The 8828-nt window shown below is 37.6% G+C and overlaps 1 pseudogene; it reads left to right on the top strand.

The window, feature by feature from the left end:
- The first annotated feature begins 7987 nt into the window (after positions 1 to 7987).
- Positions 7988 to 8434, top strand: LOC149251535 (arginine--tRNA ligase, chloroplastic/mitochondrial pseudogene; annotated as a pseudogene).
- The last annotated feature ends 394 nt before the right edge of the window (positions 8435 to 8828 follow it).

Below are 8828 nucleotides of genomic sequence, written 5' to 3'. Positions count from 1 at the left end.
GAAAAACCCTGATCCAAATCCTCCCGAGACTGTAAAAAGTCCTGAAAAGTTGCTTAGGAAAAAGAGAGCATCTGAGGAGCGTCAAGGGAGTAATATCCCTCTTGAAAGGTCTTGCTCTTTACCTAAAATTTTGAGTATAGATGATAAATTCCACTTATTTTTTGAACACCCTATGTCCAGAACTAAGTTTGAGTCTAGTATTTCTGAAGCTATTGTGGATAAATCCACTTTCAATGCTTATATCCCACTTCGAAAGATCAAGTTTGACAGAAATATATTGCAGTAGTTCAGAAAAATTAAAGTTTTAGTCACTAAAGTGCAATAGACTACTAAGAAGGCAACTCTTTTCCAGAAAATAATTCATTCACTATCTATCGCTCCTACTTCATTTATTGTCCAAACATCTGTTGTTTCTTATTTTACAGTTTCTACAAACTACCTTTCAGTTCAGCTCCTATATTATTCATTGTTCTTGCATCATCTACAATATCCACCACTCAACAAACTGTTTTACTGCCTTCTATTTCATCTATACAGATTGTCACTACTTCAAGTTCATTATCCATTCAAACAACACCCATGGAAGCTAGGTATGCCCCTCTAGTTTTACCTTCTTAGTTACATGATTTGCCTCAGAATTATGGCCAAAGACTCCCTCACTATGATGGAATTGGTGAAATTGTTTCCAAACAGCATGTGGATAAAGTAAATGATTTTGTGGATCTTGAAGAAGTTGACCACGAGGATGTGAAGATGAGGTTGTTTCCATAGAGCTTCTTTAGAGAGCTTAAAAAATGGTTTAGAAGTGTTACAATTAGAACATTTTGTACCTATAAAGAACTAAAGGATTCCTTCATTGCAAGGTGAGGTGAGAAAAATAACCCTTTGCAGATCCTTGCTGAATATGACAATTTGAAAAGACAGTCTAGTGAAACAGTCCAGGACTTTTCAACACGATTCAACAAGGTGTACAAATCCATCCCAACAGATATAAAACCCCCTCCCAAATTAGATTTACTCCATTACCCCGATGGTTTCGATCCCGAGATGGCATACCAACTCAGGGAAAGGAATCCTGCAACACTTGAAGACATGCAGAGCAATGCAGTCAGTGTGGAGGCCAATCTTTTGGTGAAGAAGTCTAAGATGAAATCGGAGAGGAGAGTAACCATAAAAGAAGAACCTACTACCTCATCTTATGCAAAGTTAGATACCCTAGTCAAGACCATGGATAAAATGATGGAGAAAATAACACTATCTGATAGGGTTGCTGCTAGAGAACCTCAAGGAGGTCCACAAATTCGAAATCCAAATTTCAGAAGGTAGCCATAAGTCCAAATTAAATAGAGGGAGAAAAAGGGTCCAGAACAACCACAACAGTAAGTGAGACCCCCTTTCCAAAAAAATTATGCACAAGATCAAGATGAGGAAGATGAGCAGGCGCCTGAAGATCAAATTCATTTTTTTCTGTGATAGGCAACAAACTGTATATTTGACCAAAGAAGACCAAGAGCAAGAACAATTTAAAAATTTTGTGATAGAAGAAGAAGAATTGTTGTTTTCTCAATCTTAATATGATATTATCATGGATGAATTCGAAGAGTATAAAAAGGGCTATCAAAATGCCATCATGCAGGTCCAAAGGAAGTACAATTTAAGGAGCATAAATGTTGGAAACAATTTAGCAAAGAAGGATGTAGTTGCCAGTAGTACAAAGAAATATGTGCCAAGTAGAAGTGATTAGAAAAAAGATCCATCAATCAACATTCTTCAAAGGAAATATGATTCTACTAAATATAATGTGGACAAGAAAGATCCAGTCCCTATGGAGCTAGAAATAACACAAAATCCTTTCAATTTTGAGACTGAACTTGATAAGCTTAAAATTTATATTCCTCTAGGTGAGATGGTAAAAAATGATGAGTATAGGGTTCAAATTTTAAAGGCTTTGAGAATTGAAAAGACTTATGATGCTATCAATATAACTAATGATCATCTCGCCATCATAGTTGGGCCAAAAATTGATGACAGAGGTTAGGATGGTAACGTGCCTCCTTTCTATGTGAGTCTAAACATGCATGATCAAATTCTTCACAGTGCTATGCTAGATTCCAGGGCTTCCCATAACCTAATGTCAAAGGTAATCATGGAAAGGCTTGGGATTGATATCACTAGACCATACAAAGACCTATACTCTTTTGATTCTAGCAAGGTGAAGTGTTTGGGATTGATAAAGGATCTAGAAATTTCCCTAACTCAAATTCCCTCCAAGAGCATGGTCATGGATATTGTCATCGAATACATACCTCCCAAGTTTGGCATGCTCTTACCCAGGTCATGGATAGAAAAATTGCAAGGTGCAATGCAGGCTGACATGTCTTATATCACTATTTTATTTTTTGGTGGACAAAGTAGGAGACTTTATTAGGAACCATTAATGCAATTCATGGTCAGAAGTAAGGAAAATCCCACCAATCATCCTGTGTATGCAGTTCACTCTGATTTATATTCTTTTGTTTTTTTTAATGTTGATTGTCCTGAAGAAGAGAAGACAAGTTCAATAATTGTAACATAATTAAAACGAGAATAAGATCAAAAACAGGACAATAACGAAGATAAAGAATGGGACAACAAAATAACTAAAAAGAAATCTGAAGTTTTGAAGGCCAAGATGAATGAAGAATAAGGGGAAAAGAACAAATTTGGAGTATGCATTTTGATGGTGCGGCAATTAAAGAAGGTGTTGGTGCAGGTGTATGGATAATAAGCTCTGTGGTTGGAAAGAGCAAACTGTGTTCCTACAAACTATTTTTTTATTGCATTAATAATGTAGCGGAGTATGAGGCACTCCTCTTGGGTTTGTAGGTCTTGAAGAAGTTGGGAGCTAGAAGGATAGTTGTCTATGGAGATTCAGAATTAGTTATAAAGCATATTAAAGGTGAGTACCAAATAAAACATCCCCGGATGCGTGCTTACCAAAATGTTGTCCTAGACTATTTGCAGAATTTTTCTGAGTATAATTTTTTAGTCATCCCTAGAAGACAAAATGTTGTTGCATATGCTTTAGATACATCAACTTGTGATTTTGAAATTCCTAGTAACACTAAAGGAAAATATAAAGTTGAAGTTAAATACAGGCCCATTGTCCCAGATAATACAAAGCATTCCCAAGATTTTGAGAATGACAAGCAACTAGAAAAATTTGTGTTGATGAAGGAAGGATTTGGAAAGATGCAGATTGAGAATGATTGTGGGTGGGAAGATGATGATAAGGAGAATTTTATAAATTAGATTAAAGAATATTTGGACAGACATGGGGTAGAATTGAAGGTGTTGCAATTAAAGGATAATGTCATTTTGAGAGGGTTGGTACCACTAGAAGAGCTTTTTGACCAAAATGATGTAGTTAAAAGGCTAAAGTTGATGCCTACTAAAACTGGAGTAGAGGAACGAAACATAGGTATAGTAGATAAGCCCAAGATGGTCAAGCTGTATAAAAATCTAAGTACATAAATGAAGCAGAAGTATTTGGATTTGCTGAAAGAATTTTCTGATGTTTTTTCCTAGGGATATGAAGATCTGAAGGTCTACGACAAGAGTATCATCCAGCACACAATACTGATCAAAGAGCACCAAAAGCCATTCAAACAAAAGTTGTGGAGGACAGATCCTGTTCTACTTCCTTTGATCGAAAAGGAGGTAAAAAATTTATTTGATGTTGGAATAATAGTACCTCTCATATTTTCTAAATGGTTGTCTAATTTAGTGCCAGTTAGAAAGAAGATAGGAGAAATCAGGTTGTGTGTAGATTTTAGAAATTTGAACAAGGTATATCTCAATGACAACTACCCCTTGCCCAAAATGGATCATATTCTTCAAAAGGTAGTAGGTGCAAAGAGGATGTCAATGTTGGACAGTTTTTTAGGATACAACCAGATTCTGGTTCATCCAGAAGATCAAGACAAGATTACATTTACTACAACATGGGGTACCTTCAAGTATGCCAAAATTCCTTTATGTTTGATCAATGTGGGAACCACATTTCAAAAAGCTATGGATATAGCTTTTACGGATGAGAAGGACATATTTTTAGTGTTATATCTTGATGACATCACTATTTATTCACAGTTAGATGAAGATCATTTGCAACACTTAAGGGAATTTTTTGAAAAGGGAAGAAAATATGGCATCTTGATGAATCCCAAGAAGTCTTTGTTTGAGATGGAAGAAGGCAAACTATTAGGAAATATAATTTCTAAAGATGGTATTAGAATAGATCCTAGGAAAATTGAGTAAATTCAGAAAATGGACATCCCTAGAAGCAAGACTGAAATTCAGTGTTTTATTGGCAGGATAAACTTCTTAAGGAGATTCATCCCCAACTTGGCAGAAATTTTAAGGGCAATTACAAACATGATGAAAAATGACAATGAGATTAAATGGAATGAAGAAACCAAAATATCTTTCAATGAACTAAAATTTTCCTTGTCTCGTGCCCTTGTACTTATCAGTCTAGATTACACCCAAGATTTTATCATTTTTTCATTTGCTTCAGAGCATAGTATAACAATTGTCTTGATGCAGAAGAACCAACAAGGTGTAGAGCAGCCAATAGCATTTTTCAGCGGGACTCTCAGAGATCCTACCCTCAAACACAACATTATGGAAACACAAGCATTTGCTTTGGTGAAAGCTTAAAAATATTTTCGGGTGTACATTTTTCATTCACACATTATTGCTTATGTTCCAAGTTCTACTATGAAGGATATTCTTACTCAAAATGATCCGGAAGGTAGGAGAGGTAAGTGGATTACTTCAATACTTGAGTATGACATAGAGATTAAACCCACAAAGCTGTTTAAAGGGCAAGGACTAGCGAAGATGATGGAAGAATAAAATCTCCATGCCCTTAAGATTAATTTCTTGGCTTCCCTATTAGAGGAGGATGATTTTGTAGGTTTTAAACCCATACAAAAATTACCTGCATATGAATTCTAAAACACATAAAATAAACTATGCGAGAGCATAACACATAAAACACATATACACAAAGATTTTCCCCTAGATCCCAAAACCGAGACTACCAGCTTGATTTTTCATTATTGTCCTTTTAATATTATAATACATATTTATCATGTCGAAGCATCCAATACCATGGACCAAAAACCATCACGTCCAAAACCATGGACTGAAAACCATCGCGTCCAAAAACATGTGCGAAAATCATGCACAAAACCATAGGTGTGTCCGCCCAACCTAACTGTTAAACACACATGGAAAACATAGAATAGGAAAGATAAATCAGTGAGTACATTTTTTATTAACATCAGATATACATTTATAGTACAATATGTGACTCTTGGGTTTCAGATCCCAAGGTCTCTTGGACTGCTTTTGTCCATTCGAATTCCACACTAACCCACTTAGGATTAGGTGTCCAACATTCCCCCCCTTAATTCGAAGGGTTATGTATGAGTCCAAGAAGAGAGCTGTAATACAAAATGTGCAAAAAATGCATGGAAGCACTAGGCTGAATGTGCTCTATGAAATGTTGGTATAAAGGGCAGTGGTTTAAGGTTGACCACCAACACTAGAACGCTTAGTGCAATTCCCAGAACTCTTCCAAAACTAGCAAGAAGCTGGAGTCTTCTGCTAGAGGAAGTGCTCCTATTGTTTTGAAGAGGGAAACCTTCAACCATGAAAGAGAGGCCTCACCTCGCATAAAAGGTAAAACTTCAACCTGAAAATGGAAGTCTCAACCTGTGATGGTTTAAGGATAACCAACAACTCTGGAATGCTTAATGCAATTCCTGGAACTCTTCCAAAACTGGCAAGAAGCTAGAGTCTTCTGCTAGAGGAAGTGTTCTCAATTTTGTTCCTGGAATGCTTCCAAAACTGGCAAGAAGCGGAAGTCTTCTGCTAGAGGAAGTGTCCCAGATTGCCAACTAAAGGCATGGTCACGGGTATCTTTGTCTCTGGCTACAACTCTGAAACTGGTGTGGCAGGTTGTGGCTCAGGCTCGCTTGATGTGACTTTGAAACTTGTAGATGACCATCATTTCCCCCCCTGTCAGATACAAGGTGAGAAGATGGAGAAAACTCAACTGCAAGACTGTTCAATACTCTGGAACAAGTTCTGACATGTGTTTGGAATATCTTCTTGGCTATTGATGCCCATTTCCAAGAAGTGATCCATCCAAGATGAATCTTTGTTCTTGCAGGACGTTTGTTTCTGAAGCATCTGTGTGAAGAATGACTGGTTTTGATGGCAGTGCTTACATGGATGAAGATCAAAACAATGATCTTTCAAATGGCCAACTCGATCACAGTGTTGGCATTTCACAATCTATTGTTGTTGTTGTTGCTGTGGAAGAAGGGCAGAGTCCGGAACAGCTGAAGCTGAACTGTCATAAGGAGCAGGTGAAATGTCATGAATGAATCCAGCACTCTGAAACTGAATGGGCTTGGCATAGTCTGGAATATGAAAGGACAAGTCCTTGTCATATCCAAGACCAGTTTTGTGCTTGTTGTGGACAAGTTGTTCCCAAGGTCTGATGATGGGCTTGGGAAGTGCAGACTGAACCTCTGCATCTGCATGTAACTTTGCTGCTTTATCTGAATGAACTGTAACATCATGCTGCTGATGGGTGGTTGTCTCAATGTTCTGAACAAAAACAGGTTCAGAATGGTGTCTATTTTGATGTAGCTCTTCTAGCTGTAGCTGTGATTCAAGCTGCAAAAAATCAATCTTTTCCTGTGCATTTTGTAGACATGTCTGAATTTCTTAGAGAGATCTTTTGCTGATTTGTAATGTGTCATCAACAGTAGATAATATCAGAGTTTTAAGGAACTGTAATACTTCACTGGTTCTGGCCATTTTTTTTCTTCAATGTCTGATTTACACCTTAAAAAACTGATCACAACTATTACTCAATGCAGAAAAGTAATATCTACTCACAGTACACAGCAATATCCTTTATAAATGTCAGCAAATGATCAGTGTGCAATATAAAAGATTACAATCAGTTCACCAAAATCTTTATGCAGCAGTGGAATCAAGGAATCAATGCACTATAATGAGTTTTAAATACAATGCCACAATTGGGGCAGCAGCAACTGCAAACTTGTTTGGATCCTTCAAGTACTCTTTCACTTTCAAATCAGCATCAGCAAAAAGTTCCCAGAATCCAGGTTCTTTAAAACGGACTAGTAATATGCATCTCAGCTTTTTTTTTTTTACCCAAATCAAAAAACCTCAATAGCTGGCAATTTCACAACTGTACCATTTGCATGCGGAAGCTTATCTTTCATGTGGTTCAAAATCATTCACCATTGATTTCATACTTTCATTAAAAGTCATCATATATGGAATTATCTCAATTCCAATATCTACTCATCAGCAGGCAAATTCATGCCTTCTTAAACCCACTGACTCAAATCATTCAAATGCTCATCAACCCAATAAACATCATTCATATATGACCAAAATTCAATGAAACAATGTGCCCATTATTTTAATCAATGAAAGGCTCAATGCGCCCTTGATCTTTTAGCAGTGGTACAAATGATCCCCAATGAATCTCAGCCTCCTAAAATGATGAAGAATTCGGTCTTCCAGGCATCCGGAACTCCTACATAATATATGCCCTTGGATTCAAATAAGGAAATGCTTTCAGCCTGCAAGAATGAATGGCTCTTTCCCGGCAAATGTTAGGAAGAACAGTGGCTGTAGATAAGTGTTATAACATCAAAGAAGCTCCATTCTTCAGCAGGATCCAACTGGGCACTTTCTGGCACTATAAAGATCTGAGTTTATAGTCCTCCTTTTATAGTATCAGCAGCAAGCTTTTGGAGCAAGAAATATATGTATATCAGAGACCCCAACTTCAGCAAATAACCCAGATTTAAGAGGCAGCTCGAATAGGCATTTCATAGGGTAGTTTGACCTCCACTAATCAGCAACAATCCTTCACTAACTTGTTACCAGCATGGAAAGTGACGGTGCCAAAGTAATCCAAATCGAAGGGCAAAACATTCCATTAATTGTTGTAAAGAGGGATGGTGGCTTCAACTATGCTTCGACTGATATGACAGCACTGTGGTACCGGCTTAATGAAGAGAAGGCACAGTGGATCATATATGTGACAGATGTTGGTCAATCGTTGCATTTACCATATCCAAAAGCAAGGCATGTTGGATTTGGCCTAGTTCTTGGTTCAGATGGTAAACGCTTTCGGACTCGTAGTTCAGAGGTTGTTCGCCTTGTAGATTTGCTTGATGAGGCCAAGAACCGGAGCAAGCAGGAACTGATAGCTCGTGGCAGGGAAGATGAGTGGACAGCGGAAGAACTCGATAATGCCGCTGAAGCAATTGGATATGGAGCAGTGAAGTATGCTGATTTGAAGAATAATAGGTTAAGCCACACCAGGGAATAAGCTCAGCATACCTACGCTGCTATTCTCAGCATACCTACGATACCAACTTGGGCTCTCCTCGCGTCCATTTGAGCTCGAAAGGTTTGAAGAAAGATTAGGAAAACAGCTCATTGCTGCAAAATTAGAGAGACTAATAGAGGCGCCGCAGAATTGAAATAGCAAGAATTACCCCATCTTGTGACTTCATAATACCATTTATACACAAGTATACACTGAAATATCAACTAAATATCCAACTGCGCACACAGACCCCGGTTCCACTGCGTTGCCGAGGGGTTCATAAAAATATACAAACAGAAGGTGCACCGCCATGAAAATTGACAGAAACATTAGAAAATGAACGATCGTTCATAACAAAGGATCACAACAATTCCTATATTGACATTTCAGCTCA

The sequence above is a fragment of the Pinus tabuliformis genome, chromosome 7, assembly GCF_031772625.1.
Source record: "Pinus tabuliformis cultivar Carrire ecotype Pingquan chromosome 7, CPIR1, whole genome shotgun sequence".
NCBI lineage: Eukaryota > Viridiplantae > Streptophyta > Pinopsida > Pinales > Pinaceae > Pinus > Pinus tabuliformis.
This window is presented reverse-complemented; position numbering and strand designations above follow the sequence as displayed.